The following is a 15,124-nucleotide window of genomic DNA, read 5'->3' as shown; positions in this document are numbered from 1 at the left end:
TACAACTCGGCTTCACCACGTGTGCGTCATACGACAGGCGCGGGGCACGGTGCATTGCGCGCTGACGCGTGCGTGTAATATTTTTAACCCAGGGGCATGTGTGTGTTATTTTAAATGTAACACATTGTAACCAAGCCTTTTAATGTTTTTTATTGGGCGATCTTGCCACAGGGCATCAGAGGAATTGAAGGATGAAAAAAAAAGAAAAGAAAGCCTTGTAATCATAATCGAAAGAGTACGACGCGCACAGGCACAGCCAGTGCATGTCCAAAAAGTCGTGGCTTCGAAAAGCTACCACTTTCCGGGAAGTAATACCAACCCAGAGTAGTCAATATTTTATTTTCTTTCACTGCATAAAATGTACAACGGCCACAGAAAAAAATGCCGCCAGCTGATTGTTACTATGAAGGCCATCATAAAAAAAGTGACATTATTTAGACTCGTTGCCTACCTCCATCCATTGTGTGTGTCCTCAAAAGGTCCTGGACAGCACTTGCCATGTATGCTACTAAACCATTTCTGCATAACTGATGGGCAGTGTTCATCATCACAGCACCTCCTTCTGAGAGCTAAATAGCAAAAGATGGTTTTGAAGGACCAGAATAAATTTCATGCACACAAACCAATTTGAGGCTAAAAAGCAGAAAGAAACGTACATTTCTTATTCAGTTCGTCTTCAAAACTTTTTCATAGTTCATTTATTCAAGACACTCCCACAAACAATATGCTTCATTCATAATTTTAAAAACAAAGTTATACAAGTAAAATGGGGTACAAAAGCATACATACAGCTCAAACAAAACAAATTATATACACAAATACTAGATCACAAAAGAGTGGCATTTTTTAAGCCTTGAATGTTTCCAGTTTTCTTTCATTCTTCCCATGGGACAGCTTATCATTTTCGCTGCGGCAAAAATTGTTCAACAGTGTGTTCGCTGCAGCACTCACGAGAAGCTGCATCACCTCCTCTGGTGTGTGACCAAAACCACACGTATCTAGGTTTTTCATCTCTTTAAGGGCTGAAAGTACAAGGCCCACAAGTGCATCCTACTGGCTAGGAAAACAGAAAAGCTGTGTGGAGTTTTCTGGAGCTATGAGCTTATCCAAGACGATTTTGTAAAAAGCACAGGATTCACAACAGTGGCTCGTTCAAACTTCGGCCCACCTCTAGATATGTTTGCGATAAGTGCATTTTCTACGCTATCTAAGTCTACATCATGCGGAACAAGGTTTTCCCGGCACAACGTGCATGCCAGCGTCTTTAAAGTAGCGTGCGCGCAGTAGCCAGCAACATAAGTTACCGCTAGTAGCCTCGAAGCTTTTGCCTGAATGTCAGAATCTGACACGGAGACACGAAATACGTGCTGAAACGACTGCAGGTCTACCTTCGAAACACTTGGTTCTGGAAGCATGTCCAGCAGGTCTAACTCGGGGAAATCTAGAACTTTTGGCAAACCAGTTTTGTCTCTGACTTGTATATTTGCCTGATAGACACAAGGTAGTTGGCCCCAGACAGCTGCCAGTATTTACCGAACCCATCTTCCAGGCTGTCGGTTTGAAACTTTACCAAGAGAACATAAGTGAAATGAAGTTCTTCCAAACAATGTGTGGCCAGTTCGTGCAAGGCCGGAGTAGTGTGGGTCAAAGCAGAATGTGTTTCACGCGTCAGGCAGCCGTTATCATGCTTGAGACTCGCCCAGTGGTCGAGCCAGTGAACTATAGTGCTCAGCTATTCGAGCTGAGGAGGACAAGAGGATGGTGTTATTGGACCTTGCAACTCACCTCGAAGTCTCTGTCTTTTCCTTGGTATCTTTACATTCACTACGTTCCACCACGTTGAAATGGTATCAATGTATACAGATGTTTCCTGTGCGTGCTGAAGTGAAATGGTGTTAAAAGCAGTAGATGAGCTGAAAATTTTCAGGGCTAGCTTAACATTTTGGGGCTCCATGTTTGAAGGATCCAGTGCTTTTAAGGTAAGTGTTGGCGCTACTTTTAAAAGCTCATTTTTCTCAGCTTCGTGCAGCTAACTTAACACTTTAAATGGTGCTGTGAGAATTTTTGGTTGAGCATCAGTACTTTTGGGGTCAGGGAAATACATGCACTTTCAAGAGTTGCGCTGGTTGAGCCAGTTGTTCCTAATGTACTCAAACAAATGAACAGGGTCTACTACAAAAAACAAAGGCCGTGATGGAGCAGTGGGATGCTGGTATACAATGCTTAGACTCGTGGGCTTTGCAAAGAACGAGATAGCTTTTCGGTTTATGGAGTTATTGTCTGATATCAGTGCTAATGATCTTGAAACCAGATGCCTCCAGATCAATAAAAAATTGCCCGCAGCTTCCCTCGGGGGAACACTGAGGAGGATGCGGAATCATGTAATTGGTTAACGGGTGTTAAATTGCGACTTACTTGGGTCGATGGCTAAATTGGTTAACGTGGTTGTGAAATGGGGTGTTAAATGAGTGAACACGTATGGCACGTATGCGAAAGGGCGGTGTTTTATTTATTGCGACGAACTTTGAGGGCGATGGCTTTGTGGTCGGTAAAGTAAAGAGTGAGTGGATCGGGTTGCATCGGTCGTAGGTCGAAATTTGCAAAGACGTGGTCGATGCAGGTTCCGCGAATGGTGGTCGGCTGGTGGTGTTTGCAGTCGTCGTGCGTTGCGCGTTTCAGCGAGTGTCGCGACGCCATGTATTCGACTATCCAATCGTCCTTGATGACGTCGACGTTGAAGTCGCCAACTAGCATGAACGGTCGATGTTGCGGTTGTTGTTTTCTGTAATCTTGCACGACCTCGTCGACGTACTTTTCTACGGCGGCACGAGAGAGGTTTGGCGCGAGGTACATCGTCATGACGTCGACGCCACAGACGATAGCAACGCAGTGCTCGCCGTTGGCACGTTGTTGAACGCCGGGCTGTAGTCGGAGGTCAATGAAGGAGTCGTCGTCGTTGTCGACGTCACGCTTGACGTAAATTCCCACACCGCCCGCGGGTCGTTGGAACCCGTGCGTGCGCGCGACCGAAGCGTATCCCGCAACGTCGACGTCATTGGCGTTCCACGTCTCGGTGAAGCAAAGCACGTCCACTCTGCGTAGTACACAGATGGTGGGCGACGGCGCGACGGCGCATGCGCGCGCGTCAGCTGTCGAATGAAGCGGTGCGGACGGCGCGGACGGCGCACTACAAGGCGCGAGTATAAGATGCTTCCGCATCTAATAAGCTTCCGAAGAAAGTCATGCAGCACCCTAGCATCAATCTGTGCAACAGGTAAGATGTGCACAACATCTTTGTATAAAGAAAGCAGGCTCTAGATCATGAAGACATGGGCTGTTTTTGCAGGAATTGTTGAATTAGCAGAAACACCTGACACGAAGCCCGCCTTGAAATCAAAGTATGGTTGGAGGTGCACTTCATCTATCATTAACGTTACAGTCCGTTCATGCTCTTTGTAGGTGTTCACAACCCGCTTCGCATAAGAAAGAAAATTAGATTCCGGTCACTCTGTTGCAGGACTTACATCATATGATGAATAGAGCCTTCTGATTGTGTCAGGTGTCAGGGTGCGGCAACTTAAGTTTCATTGAACTTCTAAAGAACTTGTATGCGTGAGGAGAAATTGTGAACGAAAGGCTGGCAAAAACCAAGAAATCTGGGGGATATTGGTTAGCGTTGTTTAAAACAAGTTCAACTTGGCTTCTCACAAATTCCAGCACCTCCAATGGCCATTCTTGCAATTTGCATGCAACACGTTTGTCACTCACTTCGTCCAGTAATGTTGCTACCAACTGTAGAAGATTACGTATTTTCGGAGAAGACTCAGTGCAATACTCTTCTGAAGCTCTTCAAGCATTTGTAGCACTGCTTTCAAATGTCCTAGGTCACGCAACTTATCGGAGACAAGCACATCACCCCAATTGTTCACGCGTGTTTCACCAAAAAACACCTCTACACGAAGCTACAACGACACAATCACCGACGAACAACCTGCAGGTGCCGAATGAAGTGCCAACTTCAAGAAGAGAAGCTTCCCGTTCTTGTTGATGCTAGTCCAAAAGTCGGAATTCCGAAAGCTTGGCAAAGCGTCGAGCAAGTCAGAAAAACCACTTATTTTGTTTCTGGCCTCCTCTTCAGCTTGAGTCTGCTCCGAAAGCATCGGCTTCCAAGTGCTTCCTTTTCTCTTCTGGCGCTTCTCGAAATGGTGCTTGTGGCTGGGATATATCCACGGGGCACTTGGAAAACAAACTTGGAACTGCAGATTGTTCCAGTTGAGCGGTTTTCAAAGGAACCTTGACAACTTTACCACTTTTGACATCTCTGTAGGCAGTCGTGTTCACATAATCTGTTGGCAGAAAATGCTTTTCACAGAGCTTTAATAAAATAAAAATCAAATGAGCATGAAACAGGACAAAACCTGGCAATAAAACGCGAGCCGATATGTTCAACATCCCTGTGTCGTAGCGGAAGAAATTAAAATCAGTACGTGCAATACCGTGGTTTCACTTGTAAACAAAATCATGCACAGTCAGCGAATAAATAGAGCATTGAAAGCTTTTTATTTGAGAACACCGAGTAGCAACAGCCACAAGAAATGCTTGCCATTCTGTACTTCGTTGGAATGAAATCCCTCCTGGGAACTGCCCTGGTCCACGCTGCCCGCATCGTCGGGTCAGTAGGAAATCTGTGCACTCGGACACTTGGGCCGCCGTCATCACTTGATTTGCAATTGGGCACACAGCAACAACCAGGCATTGTCGCCTTGTTTGTTGCGTTCAAACGTATGAAGAACGACTCATAAAGCGTTGCGACTATTGCTGTCAGCAACTGAGACAAATTCAGTTAAACATCGGACGAACCGGGTTACGTAGCTATGTTTCCGTAATTATTACACTTTTATTTACAGTTATCTTGCCTATTTGTTTTGAATTGTGTTCCTAATTATAAAAAATCATAAAGCTGAACGAGAATCGCCTCCTTCGTTCGACCCTACAATATTTTTGTCAAGCTGTAGCCGTCATAAGAGTCACGCTAAGCCAAGCAAGCAAGGACCAGCTGCTTTGCGACGCGCCCTGCGCAATCCCCGGCTCTCCCCATCCGACGCAACCATCTCACTACCATGACGTAGCAGCCTGAGAGAGCAGGGCGCGCGGGGGCCTTTTTTTCAAGGTGGCTTTGATCATGCTCCCCTGGCTGTAGGTGTTGGGGCAGTGCCAAGTAGGTCACGCCTTCTCTCACAGTGCGCGCACATTGAGATCATTCTCTTCCTAGCCTGTCGCCGCTCGCCGCGTGTCATCTCGCTCACTTCACTCTCACCACTGCTCGCAACTTTTCAGCGCACATTGAGTAAACAGTCTTTCTGGGATGAAAATTACAGGAAACCCAACCCGCCTCTTGTGTCTTTGCGTTTCAAATAAACGTTCACTCCAGTTAAGCTACAGGGATTTTCAATTCAAACCGATCTTACAGCACCTGCGTCGACGTCTGTTTCAAGCGGGTGAATGCTGTGCGCCCTGGTGCTACTTCGCATTCCATCAGGGTTCCTTTCGGGAAGATGGTCCATAATTTTTTGGTATTAAATTTGGCATCACTCTACAATATGTTTGCAAAAGGGAAGTTGTTGACATGTCTTTAGTCATGGCTTTGCTCTTGGAGGACTGCTTTAGGTGAGAACGAGTGGGATGGGAGAGAAAAAAATGAGGGGGGGGGGGCATGCACAGTAAAATTGGGAGGCAGGATAATGTGATACACATTTTTGCTCTGGTCATCACACCCAATATGACGCCTCATGCTAGTAGAGTGAAACTTTGGGCTAGTTGGTTTTGCATAATAAAATACGTACAGTGCGAACTCAAGACGGGGATGCTAAAGAAGAGACACAAACAAGCGCTGTGTCTGTGTCTCTTCTTTAGTATCCCAGTCTTGAGTTCACGGTGTACATACTTCATTATGCCTCAAGCTAGTGGCTGAAGCCTTAATGGTCATTTGGTACAGCCGCAGTGGTTGTTGTAGCTCAGTAGTGGCCATGGCAATGGTGTGCTAGGCAGTAACCAGTCCTGGAAAACAGTGGGTCATCATTGAAGGGGATTGAGGCATTGGCCAATTCTCTGTGGTTCAAGTGAAATGAGCAGTCTCACATGAAGTGCTCTAGGTCTGCGTGAGTGTGGCAGGGGCTGCAGATGCTGCGGAGTGATTTCTAGGCCACAGGGCTCCTTGTTTCAGCAGTGATAGTGCATGTGAAAGGAATTAAGGTGCGTTCAGATCTGTAAAGCTGTTGCAGCTGTGCATAATGCTGGCAAAGATCCACATTTGCAAAAAGGTTAGTTGAACCGAATGTGTTTGATAATGCAAAAAGATGGCAGCAATGCACAACAACAGCAAAGGGAAACTGAAGAATTCAAGAACAGCAACAAAGAAAAACTGAAGAACCTCAAGAAAAGGTATCGAATCATGGAAAAGCCACCGTTGGGGTGCTTTTTATTGGTTCGTAGGGACTCAACTGGCTTCACCTATGCAAAGCTCTAAAATAATTTTTTTTTATCTCACCACTGAATAGACTCGTTATGCATAGTTGCTTATTTTACAAACTTATGGAGGTTGCAACGCTTGGCATGTTCATGTCGAGCTGCATCATTTAACTCCAATCTGCAAACATCCCCTTATTCAAATGTACAGATACATTTTTTTTTACTCTGAACAATTTTCAGGCATATATGTTTAATATTGATTAAATGTATCTGCACAACTTCGTCTGCGCTATGCTAACTGATTGAGAAAAGTTTGCAACGTACGTGTCGAAACTGCGTTGGAAATGTGCGATGATTTGAAGTAGCGCAAACAAAATACCACTTGTTAATGGTTCATCTGATTTGAAGTCTACGTGTGCCAAATGGGCACTATTTATTTTCTGTGCATTCTGAGAAGAATTGGCCATATTATCGCTCAATATCTGGTTGGTTTAGCTTCGATTTTTGCATCCCCAGCAACACAGCAGTTGCTTTATGTTCAGTTTCTTCTAGTGATTTTCTCAATGTGTATTTGGGTGGTTTCAAGTGCACTGATAGCACTGCATGCATTTTTCAGTGAGCGTATGAAATTTCAAAATGTCATTCTGTGAATAAACTGGCTACAAGGACAATACGCTTGTAGTGCTCTGAGAAGCACGTGCACACAATGCAGTTTATTCCAATCAAACAACCCAAGGTCCACTTACGATGCACTGTGCCTCTTTTTCCCCCTTATAATGTGCACATTACCTTTGCTGCTAATAACAGCACCCACTAATTTTTAGTTCAGACATATGCCCGGGGAACCTTCAAATTTGCACATTACGCCCTTGTTCTTGCAGATGAAGCTTGTAAAATTGTTTTGAACAGCACACGTAGTTGTGCAACTGTGTTTGCACATGCGGGAGGCGTTCTGGGAGTTTGTAAGTGCAGTTTAATCTCTTTATGAGAGATACCGATATAAAAAGAGATGGGTTTGGCTTTAAGAGCCACCAGTGCACCTACAATAAAATACGTGTTGATAAGAAAATGCCTACGTGGTGCTTTGCTTATGAGAGACATATCTCATATAAGAAACGATAACTTCTGGCCAGAGAGTGCCTCTTATAAAGGGGTTTAACTGCACTCTGTGTAGACGTTTAGCTTCTCTTGGCAAATAGCGAGTGGTGGACTCGTCTTCTTTGAATAAAAAAAGATTAGATAGCCTACAGTTTTAGGTCTGTGAACAACCTAGCTCAATAATAGAGCTTGCTTCCTTCTTCGTTTGCCCCAAGCTTGTTCCCACCACAGAGAACACCAGCAGTATCTCATGTTTTCGTACAGAGGACTGACATAGCAATAAAACAGAGGGCGTAGCTGAAGTAAAAAGACACATTTTTTTTCGCCGCAGTGGACACTAAAGGGAAGATGAAGTTTCTCACATTGACGGCACTCTCACCATGAAAAGACGAATTCCATTGAGGCATTATTGCTAAATTACGAAAAGTACCGCTTAAAATATTCCTAAATTACGAAAAGTACCGCTTAAAATCCATGATGTAACTTGTGACGCCAGGCCCGCAGTTTTTTCTACTGGGAGGGGGGCACAATTTAAAGACAGAACTACGTAGCCTGGAAGTGGGGAGGCCCAGGGCCTTCTTAGACTAACAGGCCTGTGTGACGTGTGGTAGTTTCGGCACAAAATTTAAAAGTGACATTTTAACCTTTATTTTCTCCTCAGTACGCACATGATGGTGAAACTAACAATATCACCATTTTCCAAATAAATCTTTCAAACGTAAATCAATTCATGGGTACACTTTGGTGTCTCTTTAAAGTCTTCATTTTTAGAAGTACAGTCAAACGGCTTTATAATGAACTCCAAAGTGCAGTGAAAGGTGCTCGTTATTTCAGTAGCTTGTTGTATATGAACTCAGCCTTACCTTTTGCAAATTATCAATCTGAGTTTTTGGCCAATAATAACACTATGTCACCTCATAGTTTTAGAAAAGGGTTTTCCCCATTACTCAACTGTCTTCTGTTGTTCATTTTTTCGCATCCGTTCTTGACAGGGGTGTTCAGGTCTGCATAATCTCAGACTACAGCAGAGCCTTTGACAGCGTTTCTCATGATAATTAATTGAAGAACTGTTCAAGATTGGCCTTCCTTATTTTCTTGTTTCATAGGTTTTTGACTGTTTGAAACCACACACAATGCAACGAAATACAGGGGAAAACGTCAGGCAGAGTACGGTCCCGCCAGAGATTAGGGCGCTAAGTTATGTAAATAAAGGTGTGCTACATTTCTGTTTTTCTGTTTGTAAATCTGACCTATATTCCATTTTTTTCGTAGAACACCATAATTAGGGGTCGACAAATATTTGTGCCCGACCTATTTTCCAGTAAATACGGTATTTCTATTGCCTTCTCGCCACCTGTATTACTTTAACTTTTTTTCAGATTTTCTTGGTACTATTGCTTGTTATCTTTCTTTTTGCAATATTTTGGTGCTTTTGTGTTTCCACTTCTGCTTGGTCCATGTGGCTTGCAGTATTTCTGTAAATAAAATAAATGTTGCTAGTAATAAGTGAAAAGGAACAATAATGAGCTAGAAGCTCCACGTCTTTGCCAACCACTCATGTCGTTGATGTTTTCAGTGAAGGGAGCACCTAATTACTGTACTGAAAGCATCATATATAAAGTGTAAATGAAACCGTGCACTTTCAGGTTTATGGCAGCCAGAAGTCAGGGTTGTCTTAGCGAAACAGCGAGGGAAAACAATTTAAGCAAAACTGCCAGATATGTGGCGCACGTGGAATATAAAGGGCCAAAACAGTTTCATGAAGAGCCGAAACGCTTTCCACGCCGCTATTAAATATTTTCAATTTTGATCTTTGTAATCCCTCAATGTAGAAATGTTTTTCATCAAACTAGTCTCACTGTGTAATATATTGCACATGCATATGTGTGCCTAACTTTTTCATCATGATGAAGTTGTTTCATTTATCGAAAATGCTGCATTTTCTTGTTAAATAAGAAATAATTCGTTACATGGGTCGCTCAAAAATATAATGATCATTAAAAATATAAGATAGGCATACTTAAGACTCATAATTATGCATTCCTAGGCTCAAAACTGTTTTTGGAAAATTAACAGATGCTAGCATGCCAATACACTCAAAATATGCTTAACTCTCTCGTTACCGCACGAGAATAGTTGTTTTTTCATATGTCTAGGGAAGATCGTTTTTGCCACTTTGAAACGTTCTGCAGCACGCATTGCAGCACACAAAACTTTGCAGAATAATATGCTCCTTCCAAAAAATATAGGTTGTAGAGCTACAAAACTAATTTAGAATGAATAAAAGTGTGAAAAAATGTGAAATTTTTTGTCACCAGCTTGTAAACAGTGGAATAAAAAAACTGTATATGCAAATATATTCAAAGCAAAGAAAATTAAGAACATACATTTTGTAGATAAATGACTCAGGAACAGCGTAAAATAGTTAATGTTGTACAAAATGTTTATCTTCACATAGACAAAGAAAATCAGAACCGACGTGCTGCTTCATTGCTCATGCCATGTGGCTCAAATCATGCAATACCATGATAATGCATGGTTTTGCGTGAGACACAAGCGTACTCGTACACTCTTCTCAGTAAATTCTCATTTCCTAGAGATAAAAGTCTCTAGGCAATCCAATATAGATGGAAACCCATGATGTGAACAATTCCTCTATAAATGAAATGTGCAATGAACTTTGCTATTTGATTTAGCGTCATCTATTTCCATGAGCCACCTCACTCCGCATAGGTTGGCATTGCAATATATGCATTAAAGCATATTCCTTTGCGTGTTTCTGCATATCGCGCGCAGTAGCTAAGGCCAAGATGTGCTTTGGGATCCTTCTTGCCGCTAGGAGAAGCTCTGCAGCCAGCGCCCCCACACCGTGCCCTAGCGAAGTGTGGACCACGCACGTAACCTGAGTAACTGTAAAATTATGCACAAAGGTCAGAAGCTATATGCACTTGCAGTGAAGGAGATAACTTAAGGATGTAAACAAAATAAACCCATGAAGGCTACGGATGCCTCAGGCTGACGCAAAACATCGTCCCCATAATACTTTAAGCTGAGGTGCTGTCATTCAGGAAATCTCGGCTCGTTCTCACTCGATTCAGGTAAGGTCGCAAGATAGTTTCAAGCAACGAATGTGTTTTGTAGCGCTGATGCGCACCCATGCGCGTGTGACAAACACATAATAGGAGCGACTAGTGACACTAAATGTGACCCTGTGTCTTATATAAGGATACAAGCAAAACCAATGCGACTGGAAACTGGCTGTGAAAGCCACCTGCACACTTTATACATGAGGCGGCCCTTGGGAAATATTTTTTGTAGAATAAATTTTCCCTGACCTCCAGCAACAGCTCTCTGTCGATTAGCTGGCATAAGTTTCGGATAATTATTACTGCTCAACTTGGTCAAATTGTGAAAAAATACATCTATTTGATATTTGGCTTGCAGAGTTTCTTTTCATTACAGAACTTCAATGTTACTGTAGCATAATCATGAGGGGCACACACTTCTGTCATGTTTGCCAACCTAGTGCATTTTTCCAACTACACACACACATTGGTACATGCAAAAGTTTGTAAAAAATCGTTAGGTTGCCCAAGTCGGCTAATTAAAAAAAATCTGAAAGTTGAGTGATTGAACTAACTTGTAGGAAATGCTGGGTGCATGAGAAATAACATTAACATGCCAAAATTGATGACAAAAAAGTGCCGATCAACGGTGATCGATTTGAATAGGCGTGGTAATGAAAGAATTAAAGGACCGCTGACCGCTAGAGTTTATTTGCAAGTTTTTTTTACGGTAACTTGTATTGTTATGTCTGGTAATGCCAAGATAATATCGTAAGTGTGCTCTAACTTATTGCATAATTAATGGTAGCAGCGTTAATTCACAATGATTTTGCGGCAGTTCGAAGCGCCAGCCCTAATACCCTAAAGAACTTGCCCCCCACAGTGGAGCAGCGCCTCAGACTACATGCGCTCAACCTTCATTGACATTGAAACAGGCTGTTTTCAAACAGGCAGACCCACGGTTGGTGAAGAATGAAACGGTGTGGGTGCTTTGTGCGTGTCTCCTCTCGGAAAAAAAAGCATTCTTGGTGTCAACAGCCTAAGCACCTTGAGAGCAGCCCAACAACAGAGCGAAAGGGGTGACGAACAATAGTCCTTGCCGGTGCCAGTCCAGGTATTGTCCGCATTCTGCAAATCTTCTTGTCCTCTGCACCGTCACATGGGGATCCCCTGTCTATGTAAAACCACAGAAAACGTTGTTTGTACCTGAATACTCAGAGAACCACACACCCTTACTTTAAAACTGAATTAAGATACCTTTTATGCAATGCTCGCCACTAATAACCGGTCAAAGTTGGCCCCGCATGAAGGACTATCAAACAACACAAGCACCTCGAGTTTCCAAACTTGGTGTCTGGGGTCCTTTAAGAATAAGGTAAGAAATTCTTGTTTTGGGCCTGTTGAACTGCATTTTGAATAAAAATATCCCATCAGCATTTGTTACTTCTCATGTGCTGTCAAGTCCAACGAGGCATCGTTCAGTATTATTGAAGACTTTTGAATAAGCATATTCAGCTTCTTTGATTGTGCCACAACAGTGATGAATTATGCTGACCACCAATAAAAGCTTTGTAGCGTGGCAGAAGGCACCGTTTGTCGTCTGAATTACTCTCAGGGTGACTTCCTCAGCGCTGGCAACATGAACCATGATTTCAGCATTGATCCAGTGAGAGACTGTGAACGATAACCTTCCCCGATGACATACCTCTTTGTGACCCCGTCTGAGTGGTGCCTGGAAAGGCTAATTTGTCATGCGATTCGCTGAAGCATGATACACTATTGCCAGCAGTCAAGGCACTCCGAATGTTGTTAACAAGCACAACCCACGAATGCAGAGACATTACTGGGCTCATGCTCTGAATCGAGGGAATCATCTTGAAGCAAGGTGCAGACTTGAAAATATGCAATTCAGTCCCCGCAATTCATAGGCGCTCATGCTGACGTCCTTCGTCAAGTCAAGACTGAGCTTTATTGCAAGAAACACACTGCTTGGCTAGTACTGAGGTTAATAGTAAAGTTCACTGAAGCACACAGTACAGCAATAAACATACGTAAGTTTCGAAATACATATCAGCACAAAGTTCTAAAAGCGTATTTTTGTAATCTTAGTGGTAACGGCTACAGCACAGATGCCAATGTGATGCACGTCGCCACTGCCGTGTGCAGTGTTACTTGTAAAAACTATTCGCTGACCGTTGGTTTCAGTGGTCGCCTGCGAGCAGCCCATGGATTCATGTTTTATTTACGGCTGTGTGTTTTTATATTATAATAATAATTGATAGAGTTCAAAGTTCCAAAACCACGATGTGATTGTGAGAGATGCCATAGTCGAGGGCTCCGGAAATTTTGTCCACTTAGGGATTTTTAACGTGCAATTCGATTTGAGTACAGAGACATTTAACATTTTTGCCTCCATCGAAAATGCGGCCGCCACAACCCAGCAGTTGCGCACCTTAAGCACCAGAGCACCTTGGCTAGTGATTCTAGGCTCCTGTTGTGTTCTTTCATCATCTTTTGTTTCCCGATTTTGTAAGGTGTACGCACACTGCCAGGGCTTGCAAGTTAAGTTGCCTAGACGAGGTATGTGGTGATTTTTCAGGATACTTGCATTTTAGTCTGTGGGAAGGCTTCAAGTGACAAGGTCGTAGACATAAATGAGAAAGTAAAAAAGCAAGAACAGGTTTTTGAAATAAAAATTATAAAGCCCCAGATTTACCCCTGTGGGTAACGCCATCCAAAAAAAGCTAAAAAAAGAAAATGCGAAATGATTTTTCTCCTTTAGTCAAGCTTCCGGTTTTCGAAAGGGGAAGAAATTACGGTCAGAATATTTTATCTGCTTGGAGCTTCGTTGCGAACAATGAGAATGAAAGAGGCCTACGAAGTACAAGGTCGAAGAAAGTTTTATCCAACTCATTGTATTACACGGCTATGAAAAACTTAACAGAGAAGCTTCCTACAGTAAACAGCCATTATGACAAAATCTGTTACGATGAATTCTCACTCAAAATAAACAACACGAGAGTGTTTGTTTGGTTCCCCGTAGGCTCAATGCAAAAAAAGACCTCCTCAGGTGAACTCCCTAACAGGTCTCTTTTGTTAAGATGAACTCTTCCAGCGAGCAACAATGGTGGGGATTCTGTGCAATGCACAATATAGTCTTGACGGGGACCTTTAGATGAACAAGAGAAAGCAAACTAAAAAGAAAAAAATTTCTAGTGCAAAGATTCAAAGCACATCTCGAAAGCAAATTGAGACGTGGAGGAAGAAAGGAAGATAATTGAGGAAAAAAAGGTCAATACATATAGCTGGTATTATACTCACCCCTAGCCTGTAGGTGGAGAAAGTGCCGCCTTTATCAGCAAATAAAGCAACAAAAAGCATTTGTCCTTTTATATTGTTCTCGCTTTAGTTTTCCAACAGAAGTACAGTAAAAAACGGAACATTACAAGAGCTTGGCTAGAGGGTAAAATGCAAGCTAAGGGGGTCAAAAAAAAACCCAAATGGGAGTGAAAACGGGCATAAAGATCGCACATTATTATTGCATGAAACGGAGGCCACATATGCAGCACTAGCTTTCCCATCATAGGAGTCAGATGCATTGTGATCCTATCACACAATGGCTCCTAAGGACATGTTGTGGTCAGTCTGCATTGCTTTGCATAGGGCCTGTGCACATCGTATCTATTCACAGTGAAATGCAGCAAATTGTGATGCACCATTTTTATGATCAAAGTGCGTGACAAAGGAAGGTCATTTTGCACACTAATTATGGCTGCACCGTGTCTTTTTTGTGTGCCCAAGGCTTGTGATCCTTAGGAGCATCCATGGAGATCTTCAGTGGCATGTTGATTGGAATAAGTTACTGCGGGCTGAAAATAAAAAAATATCCTAACTTCAAAGAAAAGCTTGGAGACTTTCATAAGCAAATTTGCGTCTACTGACGTTATCAAGGTAGCGGTATGCAGTGGAGGCGTATCCAAAAGTGACAGCAAAGCCAGTGAAACGGCATCTCAGGAAGTGAACAGCCAGAAAAACAATTTTTTCATTCTTTGAAGGAAGATTGTGCATGTCTCTCTCATTTTATCCTTTTCGAATCCTCAAAGTAGGGTCGTGCTACAGTTTTATTGCCAAAATGGGGTAGAAATTTACTCATGAGCATGTTTAATATGAACTCACGAACTAGAGTACTTGTGAGATTGAAAGTATAGTTTTTATCAAGCTGAGCCGAATAAATGCTTTCTTTTTTGTTCCTTTCCTTCCCATTATAAGTATTCTCCATTCAGTGATTTCAAGCAACATATTTGGGCGTACTTGTCATGTTAGCATTTGGTTTTAGAGAAACTTCTGATAAAACCAAGTCCTATTAAGAAAAACAAATAATCATGGGCCTTTCAAGTTTGTCTTAAAGGGAGTCTACGGTATTTACCACAATATTTGTCCTGGTCAACGGACGACACCTCTACTCAAGGCTGTTTTTCTGGGCAGTGCATGTG

The sequence above is a fragment of the Rhipicephalus microplus genome, chromosome 3 (genome assembly GCF_043290135.1).
Source record: "Rhipicephalus microplus isolate Deutch F79 chromosome 3, USDA_Rmic, whole genome shotgun sequence".
Taxonomy (NCBI): Eukaryota; Metazoa; Arthropoda; class Arachnida; order Ixodida; family Ixodidae; genus Rhipicephalus; species Rhipicephalus microplus.
This window is presented reverse-complemented; position numbering follows the sequence as displayed.